The sequence below is a fragment of the Ambystoma mexicanum genome, chromosome 4q (genome assembly GCF_040938575.1).
Source record: "Ambystoma mexicanum isolate Mex_15411 chromosome 4q, UKY_AmexF1_1, whole genome shotgun sequence".
Taxonomy (NCBI): Eukaryota; Metazoa; Chordata; class Amphibia; order Caudata; family Ambystomatidae; genus Ambystoma; species Ambystoma mexicanum.
Genome location: NC_090928.1, coordinates 699630560 through 699651026, shown reverse-complemented (window position 1 = coordinate 699651026; position 20467 = coordinate 699630560).

The window sequence follows — 20467 nt, the reverse complement described above, 5'->3', positions numbered from 1 at the left end:
GGTGCCCATCTCTTCAAGACTATAAACTCTTTATACCTACTGGCATCTGCTCGTGCAGTAACGGCGGCATCACCTTTTGGCATCTCAGCACCTTTGCACTTCTAAGGCCACAACAGACTTTGAGGACCTCCAGTGACGTAACTGGAAACCACACACCCCTGCATAAGTCGCAGGATGGAGAGCCCAGCATTTATACGCCTAAGGTGAGAGCTCACCAGGACATTGGACTTTCGGAGAGTTAGCGATTAGTGAGGAGGAAGTCCAGCCAAACGGTCATTAACCCTTTTTTCTTCCGCCTGCAGAAACCTTACCCTGCAAGCCAGACGGTCAATAAGAGGAAGCCCAGTCCAGAGAGTCATCCGAGCTCTATGCTTCTCAATTGAAGAGACTATAAAAGTTCAGCAGGGACCAGCGCCTCCGTGGGAATCAGGTGAGCGTTACAACTCCAGAGGAATATGCAGAGCAAGGAGGCAGCCTGCATAATGTTAGAAAGGAATGGGTATCAAAGACTGATTTTGACAAAATGTCAGAAGCCTGTCAGGTAGTTAATGAATTAAGTAAAGGGGGAATATTAGGATGCAGTTTCAATGACCTAAACATGAAGGGAAGTACAAGCTGCAGAAAATTATTTTAGCTTGAAGATTTGGTCATTTTTAGTGTCAGTGTTTCTGCCATTTGTTGCAGCATTTCAGGCCACTTTCGAATTGGATTTAGTTTTGCCACATTTTTGAGAGCACTAGAATACCGAGTGTGTGGTGGAATGATGGGCAAAAATATATATTGTTACTGGTTTCCATTAGCATAAGGTCCTCTTACAACATTAGCCAGAGTCCTGCCATATTGAACTAGGCCCCCACCAGAGTTGCAGATTTCTTCCATTCAGGGCTCTAGGCCACAGAGAGAGCCTCTGCCCTTCCATTTACTTAGATCTTATTCCTGCTTCCCCCGGCGAGTGTTCGGAATACCAAGATCCTTTGGGAAAGGGTGAGGGGCGCACACATATTAGTTATTGTTGCAGGGCCTAGTGGTTCTCAGGAGCTCTGAGTGAAATGTATGATAACGGTTTATGTTCTTTACTATAGAAAAGTACAATAATTGTGAAGGACATATTTTGGAGTGAACAAAGCCTTGAGTGGAGACATTGCAAAAGCGTTAATGGAGATCATGATTATTCTGCCCCCTAGGGAGTGCTGGGGCAACTGGGCCTGCAATAGAATGGATTGGTAGTAAGAATACATATGATACATCAATTTCCAAAGAATGGAGCCTCAGTGTCTTGTTTTTTATGATGCCACCGGATTCCCAAGAAATAGCCAGATGATTGTGTGCCAGGGAGAGCAACATGTTTTAAAACAGGAGTTGCAAAAAAGTGTTGCGTGGTATACTCCTACAATGCCTGGGAATTGTCTCGATTGCCCAATTGGTTGAGCTCATGGCGGAGGATGTTACTGTGTCTAATTTGTTGGTTTCACTGTTCTCCCTCAATACACTATTGGGTTGTTTCGATAGGACTGAACATCAGAAGTTACATGAACTTGTTTTAGTCAATGAGGGTATTCCATTTTAGTAAAGGTTACATGTATCACTTTAACCAATCAGGGTGGAGTATTTTCTGCTGACTGCACAAATATGTCATTTGTAGGGGGCTACACTTAGAATGGTAATGGGTAATGTACTAAACAATAGAACATGCAAATGTTTATTGTGTTGGATTTCTATATAGGTGAGATCAATAGGGAACATAGGGTTAACATGAACTTGATACTTCAAATTTTGTGTTTTTTGTCTTTAAATACTGCAACTCAATATGGGTGGGTTGAGAGTGTTTTCAGTTTTCATTTCTAAGGAGCTGACTGACTCTCCTATACGTAATTTGTATATATTAAAGATGTTTTTCTTGAATATCGTATGTGCCATAATTGCTTCCTTGGATTTATTTTTTCGATTGGTTTATGGCTTACTGGACATTTTATATTTGACATTGTGCAAGTGTTTAACATTGGGAATGGTGGCATATATGTTGTTGACATCATGGCAATGTTGTAAAATACCTGGTATGTTTAGATATTTCCTGTTACAAAGTTCTAAACCATTTGTAAATTGTATGTCTTTTTAGCCAATTTTTCTAAAACAAATGTGCCATACAAGAATATGACACTTCTTCCATTACTTATGACTCTATTGCTATGCTTGCTGTTCACAATAATTTCTGTGGAATTATAATACATCTCCACTAAAAATGTTCACCCGCATCCAATGATGTTGAATCATTTACAGTTCCAGTGCCGTTTTCGGGAGACCTCAGCCTCTTGCCACCACAAGCTGACTCTGCCACTGTTATATAGGACACAAAGTGGGAACTGTGTACACAGTAGCACATGGTTGTTGGTAGAATGAGGATCTGAAGTGTATCCACCACTCTTCATGCAAATTCATACATGGATGGTGGGTTGCAGCTGAAAAGTATTCACACATCTTGTAATTTTCTGGGCTTTCGATAGTTTAATGCATATGTCATTGATCTCGTACAATTGTACACTGTGTCATGCATGGTCCAAATCCCTGACTATGGCACAGTTAACGATGGGGTCACATAACGCTGCCTTGCTTTGGGTTTCACACTGCTGCCTTAAAAACACATTCAACCATGCTTGCATTCTCATTGATTTACCCATTAACACACTCTCGTATCCAACCCTACATGCTTATTCAGTATTTATACATTTAGCTGTCCATCCAGTGTTTCACTGCCATACGTCCTTATATTTTCATCCATCTTCAAAATCAGTCATTCATTCCTCCAACATCATACACAATGACATCTACCTTCATAAACAATCATTCACATAACCTCCAGTGCTCCCATTCATTCATCAGTCCTATTAAATCATCCACACATCCTGCCCCCCTTAGCTCTCTGTCTGCTTTCCCCTCAACCTATCCCCCATATCCCCAAATGTGTGCTGCACAAACTCAAAAATAAGTGTACCATACAACAGAAAAAACCCATTGCTTTTGTCAATGTTTGTTTATGTCCATCCTTCCCTCTTCCAGTACAACACACATTCCTTTTTAATTTCTTCTATAAACTATTAACGGAACCTCTTCTTTTGTCTTATTTCCTACACAGCACATATAAAGCCATATCTATTTGACCTACAAACCACGTAACTAGGTACATTGATGGACCACCTTACTGGTGTACCCTTAAATAGTCATAAGTGGATCTGCACAGTATGTCTCAGAAATGTGTGAAGTGCTATTGTAAATCGAAATAAACTTGAATGTTTCTCTATGTTACTAGTTAGGTGCAGGATACGATGCGATTCTCAAACACGCCAACAACGTAATTACTTAAGTTGGTATACTGAACGGAAAATTACATTGGCCCTCATTACGACCCTGGCGGAAAGCAACTGACCTGACCGCCATAGCGTAAATAGCGTTTCCGCCATTGCACGACGGAGTAAAGTGCGGCTAATTCTGACCCATCGGGCACGAGCACTACGCCTTGGCGGAAGTGCAAAGTCCGCGATGGCGGAAATGTCCCCAAAACGCCCCTCACCGCCGTCGTACGGCGACCTAGGTGCAATTCCGCCACCGAACATAGCGGTCACCGTAATGAGCGGCAATCGGAAAATACGGTGACCGTAAATATACGGAAACGGAAGCAAAAACATGGTCCCGGAATGGGAAACAGCACGCCGTACACCTATAAAATCTGAATTTCCACACAACCATTAAAAATACTACCCTGAGAGACATCCCAACCCGTCATCCACCCTAGTGAAACCAAAACAATGGGAAAAGTAGCGAAAAAAGCGTGCGACGGCAAGCGGCAGGTCCACTTCTCCCGTGAGGAACTCACGGTGCTCACAGAGACCCTCCAGGAGAATGCTGCCGTCGTCTTCTCGACGCAAATGTCCAGGACGGCACTTGCGAACAAGAAGGCCATATGGGCCCTGGTGGCACAGCGGGTAAGTGCGGTGGGGACCGCACCCCGCAACCCAGAGCAATGCACAAAGCGATGGGACGACTTGCGGATACGCGTACGGAGCATACTATCCGCCAACCGTAACATTGCCACAGCTACCGGGGGAGGATCGGAATCACCCATCAAGTTGACCCCCTGGGAAGAAATCTGTGCCTCCACCATTGGAATGGAGACCATAGAGGGAGTCGGAGGGATGGAGAAAGGAGTGCAGACATCCGAAGAATCAGGTAGGTGTCCCAAATAAAACAATGCTAAAACCACAATGTCCAATCATGTGAAGTACCATGTGTCCACATAGTGCAACAGAAACACATGTCCAGGAGAACGTCCACTTACATTGGCCTGATAGCGCACATTAAAAGTCAAAGTAAATAAATAAATAATTAAAATTCCTAAAAACACCCTCTACACGTGCAGCAGGCACCCCCTAACTGCAGGCTGCAATACAACTGCACCCTCAATCCACACAAAAATGAAACCACCTCCAAGGCCCTGACCCAAATCACCCTCAGGTACCACCCCAATGCACGTGATACATTGCCATTCCAATTTCCACAGACCCATAAATAACGCTCGCCCTCCTTTACTCCACCACAGGGTCCGATTCAAACGACGAGCTCCAGGACACCCCTACCAGCACACCTGCAAAGAGGGCCAAGACCAACGGCCAAAGACCCTCCACCTCAGCTGCACGGATCAAGACACGGCAGCAGCACAAATCAAGTGGCAGCACACAGGAGGGGACTTCAACAGGCACCCCAGCAGCCAGCATGGCCACAACAACACCACCACAGGCCCCCCTAATGGATGCCACAGAAGGCACTGCTTCTGGTGGCAGCAGCACCATAGGTGACACTGCATTAATGGCAGCATGCTCTGACACAGAAAACGGTGATGTCGATGTACGATCCATCCATGACCTGTCTCAATCCCCCTGTTTGTTTCATCCCGTACACCATGAGGATACCACGCAGGGGCACTCACAAGACGATGACTGGCCATCCCCCACAAGCCCTGTGTCAAGGCAACATGAGGTGATCAGCCCCTCTGTGACACCACCGCAAATGTCCATGGCCCAGCAGAGGCAACAGTCCCTTGACCAGGTGATCGTGCAACAGCAGCAACTGGCCACGCTCCTCAAGGACCATGCTGATGAATGTGGGGGTACCAAGGCAGCCATAGAAACATGTACAGAGACATAAGGGCAGAAATGGAGAGAAGCACCGAGAGCCTGAGAGTACAAATGGAGAGAAGCACCGAGAGCCTGAGAGTACAAATGGAGAGAAGCACCGAGAGCCTGAGGGGGGAACTGCATGCGACGTCCAAAGACGTATGTGCTGAACTTGCCGCTGTGCGCCGTGTGCTCACTGAGCTCTCACAAACCCTTAGGGACATGCATGGACGTGAGCAGGCAGAAACATCATCCGTTGCAAGTTCCGTCCAGGGCAGCCCCCAACGTAGATCTGGGAGGAACCTGCGCTCCACAGGCAGGGGTGCCCCTGATACCCGGAGAGGGGGCTTGCAATAGCGTCTGCCCACTGACAATGAGCATCCTTGGACACTGGTATTCGGGGGGAAGGTAGGAGGGTGGAGGGGGTGTGTTGGGCTTACTTGGGTGGCGGGTCGATGGGGTGTGTAACACAATTTCACATATGCTATAAACATTTCACAATCATCCAATGAGATGTGTGGACATTGATCTTTGTGTACGAGGCCATTATAGGCGTACAGTCCATATTGTGCATGTTCCAGACACACACAGTGCCACAAGTCCCGTGTCCATGTATCAGCCACCAGGCGTGAGTGCTAGAAGCATGAATCTATGATAATCTGACGAGTTTCACGGCCCTCCTGTGCCTCGCGGACTCCTTGAGGTGCTGCCACATCCCCACCCACATCATGACCATATTCAGGTGCTTGCAGTTCTGCGTCAGGGGGCATGGGCACATTTCTACGTATGCACATGTTGTGTAGCATGACACATGCCATGACCATCTTTGCAACCTTCTCATGGCGGTACAGGAGTGCCCCGCCAGACCTGCTGAGGCAGCGGAAACGGCCCTTCAGTAGGCCGAATGCCTGTTCTATGACTACACGGGTACGTGAGTGGGCATGGTTGTAGTCCTCCTCATGCTGGTTCTGTGGGTTCCGGAGTGGTGTAAGGAGCCATCTCTTCAGTGGATACCCGGCATCACCTGTATGTGGACAATAAAGGATGTTTGAGGAATGACATAGCTACGTAAGCACCCCCCCCTTCCTGCCAGGTCATTGCCGCATCACATACCCCACATTATCATGCATGAAATGAGACTCACCGAGTAGCCAGGATCTGTTCCCTGCATGTCGCTCCATGTAGCGTGGTATTGTAGAGTTCCGTAAGACCATGGAATCATGGGTTGATCCAGGAAATCGGGCACAACAATGTGTAATGATCCTGTTTGAGTCACACACCATTTGTACATTAAGAGAATGATATTGTTTTCGGTTGCGGTACTGGGCCTCCATGGCATGTGGGACAACCAATTCCACATGGGTGCAGTCGATGGCACCAATGCAACCCGGTATGCCGGCAAGTGCATGGAATCCCACTTTTGTGTTCGTAATTTCCTGCTCCGAGCGTGGTAGAGAGATGTAGTCGTCTGCGTGCTTCAGGAGGGCATCGAGCACTTGCAATAGTGTCCGTGACAACAGTGGCTGTGAAATGCCATGCAACTGTCCGACTGCGTGCTGGTAGGTGCCTGTGGCCAGGAAGTGGAGTACAGACACCACCTTCAGTAGGGGTGGGATGGCGGTTGGGCTATCTATCATGCTGACAAGGTCAGCTTGTGTCATGTCCACAATGGCGGTTATGGTGTCCCGGTCCAAACGGTAGAGGATGTGGATCTGCTCATCAGTGAGGTTGAACGGATGTGCTCGGAGGCGTGGGATTGCGGGCTGCCTGCGTGGTGGTAGTGGCTGTGCTGGTGGGCCTTGCTGGCCCTGCCTTGCCCTCCTCCTCCTCCTGCGTCTCCTCTGTGCGGCCGGTTGTTGTAGTAGTTGGTGTTCGTCTTCTTCTTGAAGTTGGAGTACTTGCAGTGCTATCAGGTCCCCCAGGGCCAACATCGCTAGTCCTGCCGGTAGCATTTTGGAGCGGGTGTGGTTGTGGGAGGGGTTGGGTGTGCAATTTATGTGTTTTCAAGCTGTATAGCCTCCACCTGTGGTGATTCATTCCACCTGTGCAAGCTGCAATCCCCTTTGGGCGAGCACGTCCCGCACACAACGCTGCAATTCGACGCATGGCATCTTGCTATTACAATCATGTATTTCATCCCGATGGCAGTGAGATATTTCTTCATATGGTAATTCTGCTATGGTCCCATTGTTTCACATACTATCTTTGCAGTCGGGAACAAACTTGTGAAGGGTCAGTGGAATGTAGTACTCGATTAACGGCGGACCCTCATGCAGCACTGTACCGCGGTTCACCGACGGGCGGGGCGTCCCATTTGTGAGTGAAGCCAGTTGCCATTTTCACACACTGCCGCACTAAATGGATGGATTTGTGATTTCAAGCGGTCACAGATGCCTTTTCGACGTGATGTTGCAAATGAGGAATTCGAAGGACAGCGCTTTCGGTTTCCAGCTAGCGGCGAGGAGACGCCCACAGGTCTGACTGCAGATATAAAGTTCTATTGTTTAATGTTCTTGGGACAGGGGCCATGGCGAGAATGCAATGATTGATATGAATAGTATGGGATGCGCAATAGCGTAGTGGAGGATAAGGCAGGACGTTCCCAAATACATGTTACTTCACAACACTAGAATTCCGGCCTGGAGCACAGTGGATTTTGCAGACTGCATTAAGCACAGACTCAATGGAAATTTCAAATGTTATGTGAGTAAATAATCAGGCGTTTTTATACCGGGATGAGGGAATGATGTATGGATGCATGGACAGATGATTTAATAGAGAGTCTGCCATGTACATGGCTTTTTGGAATCTATCAACTTCCCCTGCACTATGTGATGCAGGGCTGCCATAGTGGGACCATCGTCTATCTGCCCTTGTTGAACCCTCCCTGTCTCGACGCGCCTTCAAACACTTGTGTCTATGCACGCTACTAATACCATCTAATGGATTCTGTTTTAACAGACGCATGCACACAAACACTCGTTTGTAATAGTGTTTTCACCTCGATTTATATAGTTATGATTCGCAAGTGATTTTTGGGTGCGAATAATCCTTTTGAGTGGGCTAGCATGCATATGGCTGTGGATTTAGTGTGATCTTTGAAGTGAGTAATTCAAATGGAGTTCAGATGCCCATACTATTCTTTTTCGTTTCATTTGGGTGACAGGTATCTCCTCCCCTTTTGCCGCTGCCATCTGTATGCCACTCCTGCAGATGGCTTTTACTCCCGACACCTGCTGCTTCGTGTTAATCAGTGGAGCACCATTATGATCTTATGGGACGATGGCTAGGAGCAACATTTCGACCTTTCAGCTGGACTAGTGCCTACCTAATGGGATGGCCCTGCGGTTCTAGGCGCTTCCATGTTGCCTTTTTGAACGTGAATGTAGCCCCTGTGTACCATGGAGGAACAGGGCGTCACACAAGAAGAAGCTGGTCATTTATTGCGGATGCAGCCCACAGTAATGAAAAAGTATTTTGGAGTTCATGGCCTAATAGCTGTATGGCCCGGGTGATTTTGTTGTGCATTAAATTTTGATTATGATATTGACCGTGTAGCGTTATTCTTTGCAAGTAATGTAGCATATTCCTATTTGTGGAGCGATGTATTGTGAGGAGATCTGCTTTGGGTTCCGGCTTCTGAGTATAGTTGCGTGGTACTGTACTGGGCGCGTTTGCCTACGAAGGCCAGTAAGGTCAGGGATAGGGGCTGCAATTATGTCTGTTTTGATGATGTCATGCTCATGGGAGGGGGATTAGCTTCTGTGTAACAGATGCCGGTCAGCCAGGTGGATTGGTGGAATGATGTGATTATCAGAATATGGCTGGTCATAGGTGCCTGTGTTTGCGTGCGTTTCTTGGAGGGAGACTGAGGTCATGTCCATTGGAATAGCTTCTGTATTCGTGCCATCTGTGCCCTGCTGCTCCCATTGGCCCCTCTTGAGATGTGCCTGGCTGCTCAGTCACTCTGCCAACTTGTGTGGTACATGCTTATGCTGATGGTTGGTTTGTTTACTGGCAGGAGTACAGGGCTGGTGCAGTCTCACTCAGGATACTGCTTTGTATGTTGCCTTACACTGGTGTCAAGCGATGGGGGGCCTGTTTTTGTTTGTCTCAGTTTTCAGTTCATGTTGCTGTACTTGAAGCTTCACATGCCTGTGCTGCATCAGTACGGCAATGGTGCCATGGCTAATATGGATGGCCACTCACAAGGCACTTGGAGCCCCTACATTCATTTGTTCGTTGGCATGCATGGGTGACTTGTACATTTCACTGGTTGCATTGTGTGACTTCATTGCACCTACGAGGAGTTGTGCAATGTAGCCAGGGAGTGGTGTACAGGCACTCAGTAGGGCCTTTTACGGTTGGTTTGCGATGCCGTACTTCTCACCATGGCGGAATGGTACTTTCCGCCATGCTTGATGGCGTTAGGTACATGTCCGCTAGGGTCAGAATTCCCATACCGTTGCGCCATGGTGGTAATTACGGTTTCGCATGGCGCGCGTGCGCGTACTTGGTGCAGTTAGCGTTGGCGTTCACTACGGCGTCGCTAATGGCATCGTACTTTACGGTGACAGGTCATAATCGCACTGAGCGGTATTCGATGGCGGTATTGCATTTCCGCCATCGTTTTTCGATTTCCGCCAGGGTCGTAATGAGGGCCATTGACAGTTACTAAATGTAAGGCTAGTCTGTACCTTTTTGCGACAGTTACAGAATCATCGAACTTGGAAGATAGAAAGTAGGCGAATGTGACCTATGTATGTGTGCTGTACAAACGTTGTGAACTATCCTTTGGGCAGCTCACAACTAAAGCGCCCATCTATCACACTTCACGCCTGAACTTAAAGCCCAGGGCAGATTTAAATTTGAGCTTTCATCCTTACGAGGTCCATAACTTGGCTGCCATTACAATGGAGTGATAATAACGCCTGTTATTACAGCATCTTGAAGCTGGAAGAATAAGCAATGTGGAGTCAGGGCTGCCCTGCTGGCCGCTGGAAAGTAGACGTTAAGAGCATAGGGTTTTTAGTAGAATATTCCTGCAGAATCCAGAGGGAGAAGTCCATTAATTGTAAAGCATTATACATATCGCAGGTTGTGCTGGCTATATACTGTGACTAACCAAGTACTAATATTTAAAAGGGATTGTAAAAATATCTCGTGTAATCACTGCTGACGGAATGCTTAATGTGGCTCTGTTTTCACAAAGACAACATTCTTGCAAAAAGTTCAGTGTGTAACAGTACAGATGAAAAGATGGAGCCCTGGGGAGTGAAAAATTAAAAATGATGAAAGTTGCCGAGACAGCACAGGACGGGGAGAAAGAATACCTTGTAAAAGTGACAGCTGGAGTGCAGTCTACAAACACGCCTTGAGTAGGGCTGGCTGAAGGTATTCTTTCTCCCCGTCCCATGCGGTCTCGGCAACTTTCATCACTATTCTGATTCGTATTGAGGGGTCGCAACCGGCACGTGCACACCACTGGCATCTGCAGCTTTCACTTCGTTTCATTTTTCATTTTTCACTCCCCAGGGCTCGATCTTTTCATCTGTACTGTTACACGGTGCCTCTTTTCAACTGTTTCTGATTAAGACCATACGCACCTCCTTGTTTATATTGGTGCACATGAATGTTATGGGTCACTGCTGCTCTCTCCGCTCTCTTTCTTCTCTCGGAACTCCCATTTTTCGGGCTACATGTTATGGCGTGTCCTGCTTATGGCTCCTCTTAAACTCAGCCGAGTTCTTTTGGATTGGTCTTTTAATTCTGCTTTATCGCTGTGAGCACATTTAAGCTTCGTCTTAAGCAATCCCGGATGCTTAATGGATATTTCTATCTTCCGTAGGACCGACATAGTCGTCTACCACAACCTACTATTTATAGTAGAGAGCTCCCACCAGCACCATTCTAGGTAAATATTCCCCTTCATATGGTGCTCTAGTTCATGCACTAGAACTCTTCAAAGCATTTTGATATTTATAAGGTGACCCTTTGTGTTTTGTGTTTTTACTTTTCAGATGCTATGAAACTTTTGTTGTTGCTATGATTGCTCCAATTGTAACTAGGCTAGGTTGTTAAAATTCTCCCTCCTGATGAATGTTCCACACCAAAGCCTTGATGAACAGAAACACGTCGAGACATCTCTCTGGACTATAAACATAGATATAAATCTTTTACACATTTATTCTAACAGAATTGGCTACCATACTATTTGCTTTACAAGTACCCTATGTGCTTGTTTTTTCTGTGACACTGTTTTAACTTGCTATTCAAGCTTGATAAGTATTCCTTGTTGTTGTTTTACATATTGGATGTTAAGTTTTGTACTGTGCACCCCTTAAATGTTTTAATTATTATGCTTCATTATTAACATTTGATATGCACTTTTTATCCTGATTGGTCCCCCATTTGAATTACTTTGAATATTTATGTTCTGTATCTCTAGCATCTGCACTATAGCTTTGTCTTCTTATAAACAGACCCTCAAAAAGTAAAACATATTTCCAAGATCTCTATTCCTCATTAAACGTTGTAAAGTTTTTTTTTTCTTCTTCTATTTTTGGAGGCACTTTTAACCTCCAACGACTGCATTTGAACTGTCAAAACATGCAAGGCTTACAAACAGCCCCCGTCTAGTAAAAAGGAGGAGGAATCGGGGGTTGACTAAATACATTCTAAAATATATTTTGAAAAAATGTGTTTTGCACATTGTTGTCACCACAACAAAACACTGCATTACAAAGTGTCTCATTCGCTATAAAAACAAAAGCCTCTTGGGTGGATGCTTTAATGCTGGGACCACACAGAGCGTTCCTGTAAACAGGATAATGCGGTGTCTTATGAAATATACAGCGGTGTTACATCCTCCTCTTGGTACACTCTCAACACTATTACTCATGGATCTGTTTCAACACAACACTGCCCCATCTCATGTGAGGCTTGGCTTCAGGTATTCACCACACCCTGTGCCTTGAAACATGTAACATCCAAAGACATCAAATGAAAAGGAAGGCCGTGGCTGGATTCAGTGTCATGCTTTGCGAAAAGTTTAAACGTTCGTTATTGTTGAACCATTACTGCATTTAAAATAATAACCATGCACACGGTTTAACTGATGTTTACATATAGATTAAAACATTAAAAAAGTAAATGAAAATGATGCTATTGTAAACTACAATGTAAACGTACATTGAATAAAAGACAATTGTGCTTCTTCAATGGAAAAACTACAGTTACTAATCTGTTATATTTTCAATGCAATCTCTCAAAATCAGATAATTAGTGCCAATAGATGTCTTTAAGTAAGCCATTAAAAGAAAGTCCTTTGTCCCTGCATGGTGAGCTCTCATAGGCAAGATATGAGGCTTCTTCCTAGAGCAACGATATAAGCTCTACCCCACGGTCTGGAATGATGCTTCACAGTTGCTTGCACAATTGAAATATTGCAACATGGTAGGTGTACTTGGGAGAACAACCGAAATGTGGTTGATTGCACGTGCATGAAATTTAGTATCCACTCCTTAAATAATTACAGCCGTTTGGTGGTACGGCTTCTTCACTTGAAATCCCATAATAGTTTAATTGTTTTTTTTCTCAGAAACTCAGGCTGCCAACTTAAAGTTGTAGTACCTCGTGTTTACCCCTTTGAATTTTTGAATTCTGTGAACTTTGGTACCCTGATGCTCAGGACAACAAATTAAACCTGAGTGTCTTTTACGACTTGTGGGAAGGAAACCTTACTGTATGCCCCCTCTCCCCTCTTGGCCCCCCAAAAATTGATAAAAACATGCATATGAGTTGTGTAGTTTGAGCATTCAAAATTAAGGCAGAGCAATTTCAAGTGAATTCTGTCTGCCACACTTCACCATTTCAGGGATTTGTTCCAAGTTAATGAATATTTGCATCAGATGAATGCAGGGATGTCATTTCACCAAAAAAGTGATACCACACGACCCTTGACCTCTGGTGACATCACAGGAAGTGAAGTCATTTCACCCCACCCCAAAGTGATATCACAGGAAGTGATGGAACACAACTTTTCACCCATTGACAAAACATGAAGTGGCATCAAATAGCATTGTTCCTAAGTATACGATGAAAAATATGGTTACGATATAATTATAATGTGATATACATTTCATACAAGGATGGATCATCATATGTATTGTTAAGATCAGTGTGTATAGGCCCATATTACCAAATGACTGTGAATGCAAGCATATGTCCATGGCCAAATGATAATGATGTGTTATTGTATAGCAATAACGCTTAAGCGCTTTATGTATGTAAACTCGCATTTCCTGTGGGTTTCAGTATGTGCAAGGATTATGTGTCACATTTTGTTGGACTGGCCTGTTTGTTTATTGTCCTTTTTTTATATTTGTTTAATTTTTGCTGCGTGGGATTTGACGCGTAAAATTTCTACTAGATATTTGGTAGGCTCCACCAGCAGGGGGAGCAGGGCTGTCTGTGAGTTTATTTCACCTCATGACCGGCGCGAGCCCCCTGCTGGCAGTGATAAGTGGAGAGTCCCTGGGACCTCATGAGCCCAGAGGGGCTTGTGAGAGGGGAGAGCACCAGGAGAAACAAGAAGAGAAGGGAGCTCCAGCCCGACGCAGAGGGCACCCAGGCCCTCGGTTGTGTCAGGGACCCCTGACAGCCGTAGGCTGTCCGTCTCTCTAGGCCCGGCACTCCTCTCTTCTGAAGGAGCACTGGGTGGGTGCTTCACCCTGCCCACCCCCGCATCTTGTGAGAGAGAGAGGAGTCGGGTCTCACGCTGCGTCATTGCAGTCAGGTAGGAAAGGGAAAGAGCGAAGAAGGGACACCGTCCCTGTGTGTGCCGGCATACAGTAACATGTGGGCGGTGGAGGATTAGCCGGAAAGAGTATTATTATCTGCACCTGTCCCAGTGATGCTGAGAGGCTTTTCTCTGTCAGTCGCTCTGTAGGGTGTGGGGATGGTTTAACTCTCCGTATAGCGAGGTGGGTTTGACCGACTCAGAGTATTAGAGGTGTAAGGCACTGTGTGCTCTAAGGAGGTTTTTCCCCCTTGTAGTTGAAAGATCCCTCTTATTTTCCAAAGGCCCTTCTTGGTCTGCGGGTTGGGTTTGGTACAGTTCCATCCCTCACAGTTTTATCTGCACTGGGGAACGCTCGCCTAGTTCAAGATAGAGGTGGATTACGGCCCGGTAGCCGGACTAGGTTTTGTTGATTGTTGTATTAAGTGTTGTACGTCCCTGTGACATTCTGCCTCTACCAGTAGTGAGTAGACCCTGGTCCGGTTTATTTAAGTATTTAAGTACCAAATGTGAATGTGTTTATTCTCAAGGAAATCCCACAGGTCTATTTAATTATTTACTTACTAAATGTGAATGTACTGGTTCTCGGGTGAACACACTGGTCTATTTAAGTATTTCTTTACCAAATGTCAATGCGTTTATTCTCAAGGAGATCCCACAGATCTATTTAATTATGTATTTACTAAATAAATGCACTGGTTCTCAGGTGAACCCACTGGTCTATTTAATTACTTATTTACCTAATCTGAATGCATTTATTCTCAAGGAAATTCCACAGCGCTATTTAATTATGTATTTACTATATGTGAATGCAGTGGTTCTCAGGTGAACTCACTGATCTATGTTATTGTTTATTTACCAAATGTGAATGCACTGGTTCTCAGGTGAACCCACTGGTCTATATAATTAGTTATTTACCTAGGGGGTAATTCATGGATTATTTGCGCTAAAATAAACGGGATTTGTTCTGCCCGCAAATCCCTGTTTAATAAATGGGGATTTGTGGGCAGAATGGCGCACAAATCCCGTTTTTTCGGCGCAAATAATCCATGAATTAGGCTACTAATGTGAATGCATTTATTTTCAAGGGGAACCCTCTGGACCTATTTCAATACCATTATAGCAAATGTGAAAGTGGTGACACCAAAGGGGAAGTAAGGAGAACTTTTAAGTATTGTTTCTTTCAAGTACTATCAGAGAGCTCCTTTGTTAGGAGTACAGTTTGTAATATTTTACACAAGTGTATCAAGGATTGGTTAGACAGATTTCAACTACATAAACAAAAGCGGTTCACGCTGGTTATAAGAAATAAGGCTGTGTCTGTTTATTAAACCAGGGTCACCACTATAGCTGTCAGTCATCCAGTCTAGCCAACACTACTCTCTCAATAGGGTCCACCCAAAGTCCCCCTGGGTTTTCATTGTTTTTGCACATGTGTGCAGTAAGGTGTTGTACTCCTATGATCAGGTCTCCTACAGGTTGCTGCTCAATCATCCCTACTGATAAAAAGGGATGAAACACCTTACATACAGAACAAATATACATACAATATCACCCAACCTGTGTTGGTACTCATTTATCGACCTCAGAAAGATGAAAGGATGAGTTGAGGTGTTTACGATCAGACTAAATCAGTGACTCACCTCCTGAAGTGTGAATGAAATAAATCTAGGAAAGAATGAGTCTAGCAATTATTGTATAAAATTCCAGAAAGACAAATAATTTGCTATCCCTATTCTTTCCTATTTAGGGTCGCTGCTGAAAGTGTTAGACTTGTGGAACCCCTGTTCTTTATCATTTTTAAGAGACCTTATCAAGAATGCCAGCCACTCCAGAAGCAAAGAGCCATATGCCGCTGGCCACAGCCCAGGCCTTGCATTAAAACCATTTTTTAAAATACGTTTTTTTCTTCTTTTTGTATGGGTAGCAAGGGAGACCTCAGGGGTCGCAATTGCGACCCCTGGTGACCTCTAAATGACATCCCTGGATGAATGGCTGCATTTTAGGCTCCTGGAAATTCGCCCAATTATATCCCAGAGTGATGCATTCAGGGCATTAAACTAATCTAATTACAATTATTTGTTCACCCAACAGCAGATCTTGCACAGATGCAATCATTTCTCAACAGAATTGAGTTTTACCAAAAATTCCAAATAATTATCTGTTTTTAAATTTGGAGTTGGAATGAGACAGGACAGGTCTTCTCAGCCTGTTCAGAGGTGAAAGGAAATGAGTGTTATTTATAAAAGTTAAAATTATGCGTACATACCATTGTGTTACTTCAACAGCTGTCAGTGAAAGAAATGTTGCCTCCTAAGGACCTCTTTTCAATGCCTTACTTACAAATTTAATTTGATCACAGACAGCCAACAGCAGGTACTGTAGACACTAAATTCTCCTAGGTGTTTCACCTCAGTTCCCACATTACACACTTGCTTGTCTACTGCCATCATCAAGGCTGCCTAACGTGAAACAAATGGGTCCAACCCCTGTGAACTATATGTGGATAGGACAGACTATCTTTGAGACAGAAAATGAACTGAGAAAATTCTTCAGACTGATCAGATTAAAATATGTTTTAAAAAATAACACATAGGATCCCCGCAAAATGTCAACGGCCTCAATATTCCCTCCTCTTTCAATCCCCCCAAAATACCATCTGTCCTGAGATAGTCACTTCCGGGGATAGAATTTGTAAGATTATCGCGGAGAAGGGGCAAGCATTGTACTCTTATAAAGACAATTTATCTTTTGATGAGCGTAGATACCGCACAACCCTTCAAAATGATGAAGAAATAGTGATTAAGGCAGCCGATAAAGTTGGTGGAATTGTCCTCATAGACACACAAGCCTATGAAGCTCAAGCTACTAGGTTTATGTGAAAAAGCTGAGGTAGAGGGCTGGATCTGCCCCAATGAGAAAGGATATTTGTGTAAAATGAATCCCAGAACACCTATGTTTTACTTTTTATTGAATGTGCATAAGGGTGAGACAGCAACAGTGGGCAGACCCATTGTATCCACAATCGGGTCCCTTTTAGAACTTCTATCCGCTTACATCGATTTTTTCATTAAACTCTTTATGCTTCAGACACCAGCATACATTAAAGATAATACAGGTATCATCACAAGCTTGGAAAGGGGACAGTCGAGGAGAATGGTAGTTTAGTATAATTTGATGTAGAGTCCCTCTACCCAAACATACTGCAAAACGACAGTCTTAAGGTGATAGAGGCTTGCCTCAACACAGGGGAAGCTGGACAGGACACAGTGCCTACAGCTGTCATAGTGGAATGTGACAAAATACACTTACAGAAAATGTCTTCACGTTTAAAAAGAATCTTTACAAGCAAATCAACGGTACCAGCAAGGGGGCAATCTTTGCCCCAGATCTGGCCAATTTGTACGTATCCTGTTTCGAGGACACCTATTAAATGACACAAACCTTTTAATATCCAAACACATTGTGCTAAGGGGCCTCATTAAATAGTTGCCGGTAACACTGGCGAGTCGCCGCCAACCTCGTAACGCTGTTCTGCTGCCTGACATCCCAGTGCCACCGGGATATTGCAATTTGCTGCTGACCGGGATGTTAAGTGGTGGAAAGTGAGGATAATGGGGACACGGAAGCACCGCCACCGTTGCTAACGGTGCTGGTGCTTTCATGAAAACCATGCCTGCAGGGGCCGGAACTCCCGGCAGGTCAGAGCTGCTGGGAGATACGGCCCCTGCAGGCAATCCGTAGTGTGCTGGTCCGGAAAGGGTGCCGGTACATTGCTACCGGCACCCTTATTTCCGCACCACCATACTTGGAATAAGGCCCAAGGTGTTCTATTGACGTCATCTTCCCAATGTGGAGAGGATCAGTTGAAAGTCTCAATGACCTTCACTTGTGGTTAAATAAAACAGACCGAAACTTAAAATTCATGAAAACACAGGACAGCCATGCCCTCCATTTTCTAGATATCTGAATCAAGAACTACTGAGGTGAGCTCTATATTTCACCTTACAAAAAGCACAATGACAGAAACAGTGCCCTGCATTTTGAGAGTTTTCATCATAAAGAACTTAAAGAAAATGTGTCTTTTGGTCTTTTTCTACGCATTAGGAGAAACTGCTAAAAAAATGGATTTTCTAGCGGAAGTTGCAAAATTAGAGTCCAACCTTGTCTCCAGAGGCTATCCCAACAAAAGTTGTTAGGCAGTGTCACAAGATGGCTTTAAATACTAATATAGACAAATGCCTTGTTCAGCGTCAAAGAGCAGAGCAAGAAAAACTAGTGTACGTCACCATTTATAGTCCACTCAACAATCTAATAACGAAAGAAGTCCGAGAAAACTCGAACTTACTTATAACATCGGATTTTGATTTAAGCAAATGTATGTTTGCATTCAAGAATAGCCAAAACATCAGAAACAAACTGGTGAGAGCTGGACATGTGAGACCGAAGAGACCAAGAAGGGATAAGACCCTCTGGGCCTTACACCAGTTGTTGGCCATTTTAAATGTCGCCAGTGTTCGGTATGTACTCTGACTAAAAACAGCAAAAACATAGAAATCAATGGGCCAATATGGCAATTCAAACGTTTTACTAATTGCAGAACTGAATAGGACAGTGATGGGATTAAATGGCCTTGCGATTTGGTCTACATAGAAAAAAACAAACGAGAAGTCCGACAGAGGACGTGCGTATACCAGTCCTGTGTCAAAAATAAGGTCGTAGATAAACCTTTAGTGGACCACTTTATAGAACAAAAACATTCTGCTGAGGACATTTTTTTGTTTGTTATTTGGCAAATTAAACAAACCGCAGCTGGGAATCAGGATGTGACCCTGCAAAAACGGAACAAGGGTTATTTAAAAATGTAACACTGTACAGTGAGGCCTAAGTGTGTGCATAAAGTGGGGTCCATTAATTCCTGGGACTTGAAGCACCCCTTTCATGTGTAGACAATTTTGACCTTGAGAGCAAGTCGTGAATGTACCGTTGCAAAATTATAAAACAGTAAGGGTTTTGCCATTTGGTTTTGCATACAGACCTAACATACAGATCGAAGCTATATACAAAACTGTTTTTTGTTTTCCGTTTGTCTAAACAGCAGGCCACCTCTGGGCATGTATAAACCACAACTTCCTGATTCATGGATTATTTGCACCAAAAAAAACGGGATTTGGGCACCATTCTGCCCGCAAATCCCCATTAGTTAAACAGGGATTTGCTGACAGAATGGTGCACAAATCCCATTTTTTATGGCACAAATAATCCATGAATCAGGAAGCAGCGAAAATGCACGATCGCGCGCATTGATCTGTCACGTCCTTCACTTTCACTATGGCAATTAGGTCAGACACGACCGAGCGCTGCGTCACAGCAGCCAGCATAAGCGAGTAGACACTGAGGGCCTCATCACGACTTGGGCAGTAACGCTGGCGGTATTAGCCCTACCGCCGAACTCCCCGGCGCTAATAGCGCCGGATCACGGGTTCAGCGGTAATGTTAATCCCCATTTCCCATTGAGCCCATTTGGGAATGCCCCATTCCCCATTGGGCTCAATGGGGAAATTTCGCGCTAATACCACCGGCGGATTTCAGCTAAGAGCTGGGGCGAAATCCGCCGAAGTCCTGATTTGGCGGACCCTAAAATCCGGCGGTAATAGCGCTACCGCCGGATTTAAGGGTTACCGACAAAGTCGTGATGAGGCTGTAAGAGGGAAGGATGACTTAATCCACCTCAGACACGGTAAACCGAGTGCCCCGGGAAGCGTTGTTTTTACAATACAGGACACGTTTTCTCTCTATGATAAGTGGCTGTTTTTTATACTCTGGGTGTTGCTTATTAAGTGTAGAAGTTGTTTTTTGATCACCCTCATTTCTGGTCATGACATAACGCACGAGGGCCTGGATTGGTTATTAATCAACTGCCACGAGTACACACGTTTAAAAGAATTAAGCATCAAACCGAACTACCGCGGGTCCTCGCAGTAAAATGCCAAAACTAGGAGAACCTACAGAGGGTTTGTTTGAGTCCCCATCACAGAAAATGTTTATCCCATCAAAAATATTCTTGCGCGTTAGATTTGCATCAAGGGAAAGAGGACACAGGGCAACTTTTTTAAAGTAAATACATGATTAACTTGCCACATAGACAGCGCGAGGAGGTTTTTCTTCTTTGGCATAACCTGTTTCTTTCAGGAAGTGTCATTTATTGACTGCATTTATTCCATCTTTAATGGTAATTTCAAGACAGAAAGCCCACCCTTTCAAAAGATCAGCATGTTAAAGGTAAAACAGTCCCTGTTTCGAGTCCCTCGTACCGGTGGCAAGATCCAGGGCTTCTCAGGAAAAGCCATGCCCACCTACATCCGGCCAGTCCCCAAAAAATGCGTACGCAGAAGAAAAATGTTCTTGTGGGTTCCGGCTTTGTGAATACCCGGCTGCTCGTTGGAGCAGGGTGCGGCCCCAGGGAGAGGCCCAAGCATTGTGGATAGACCGCAAACGGAGG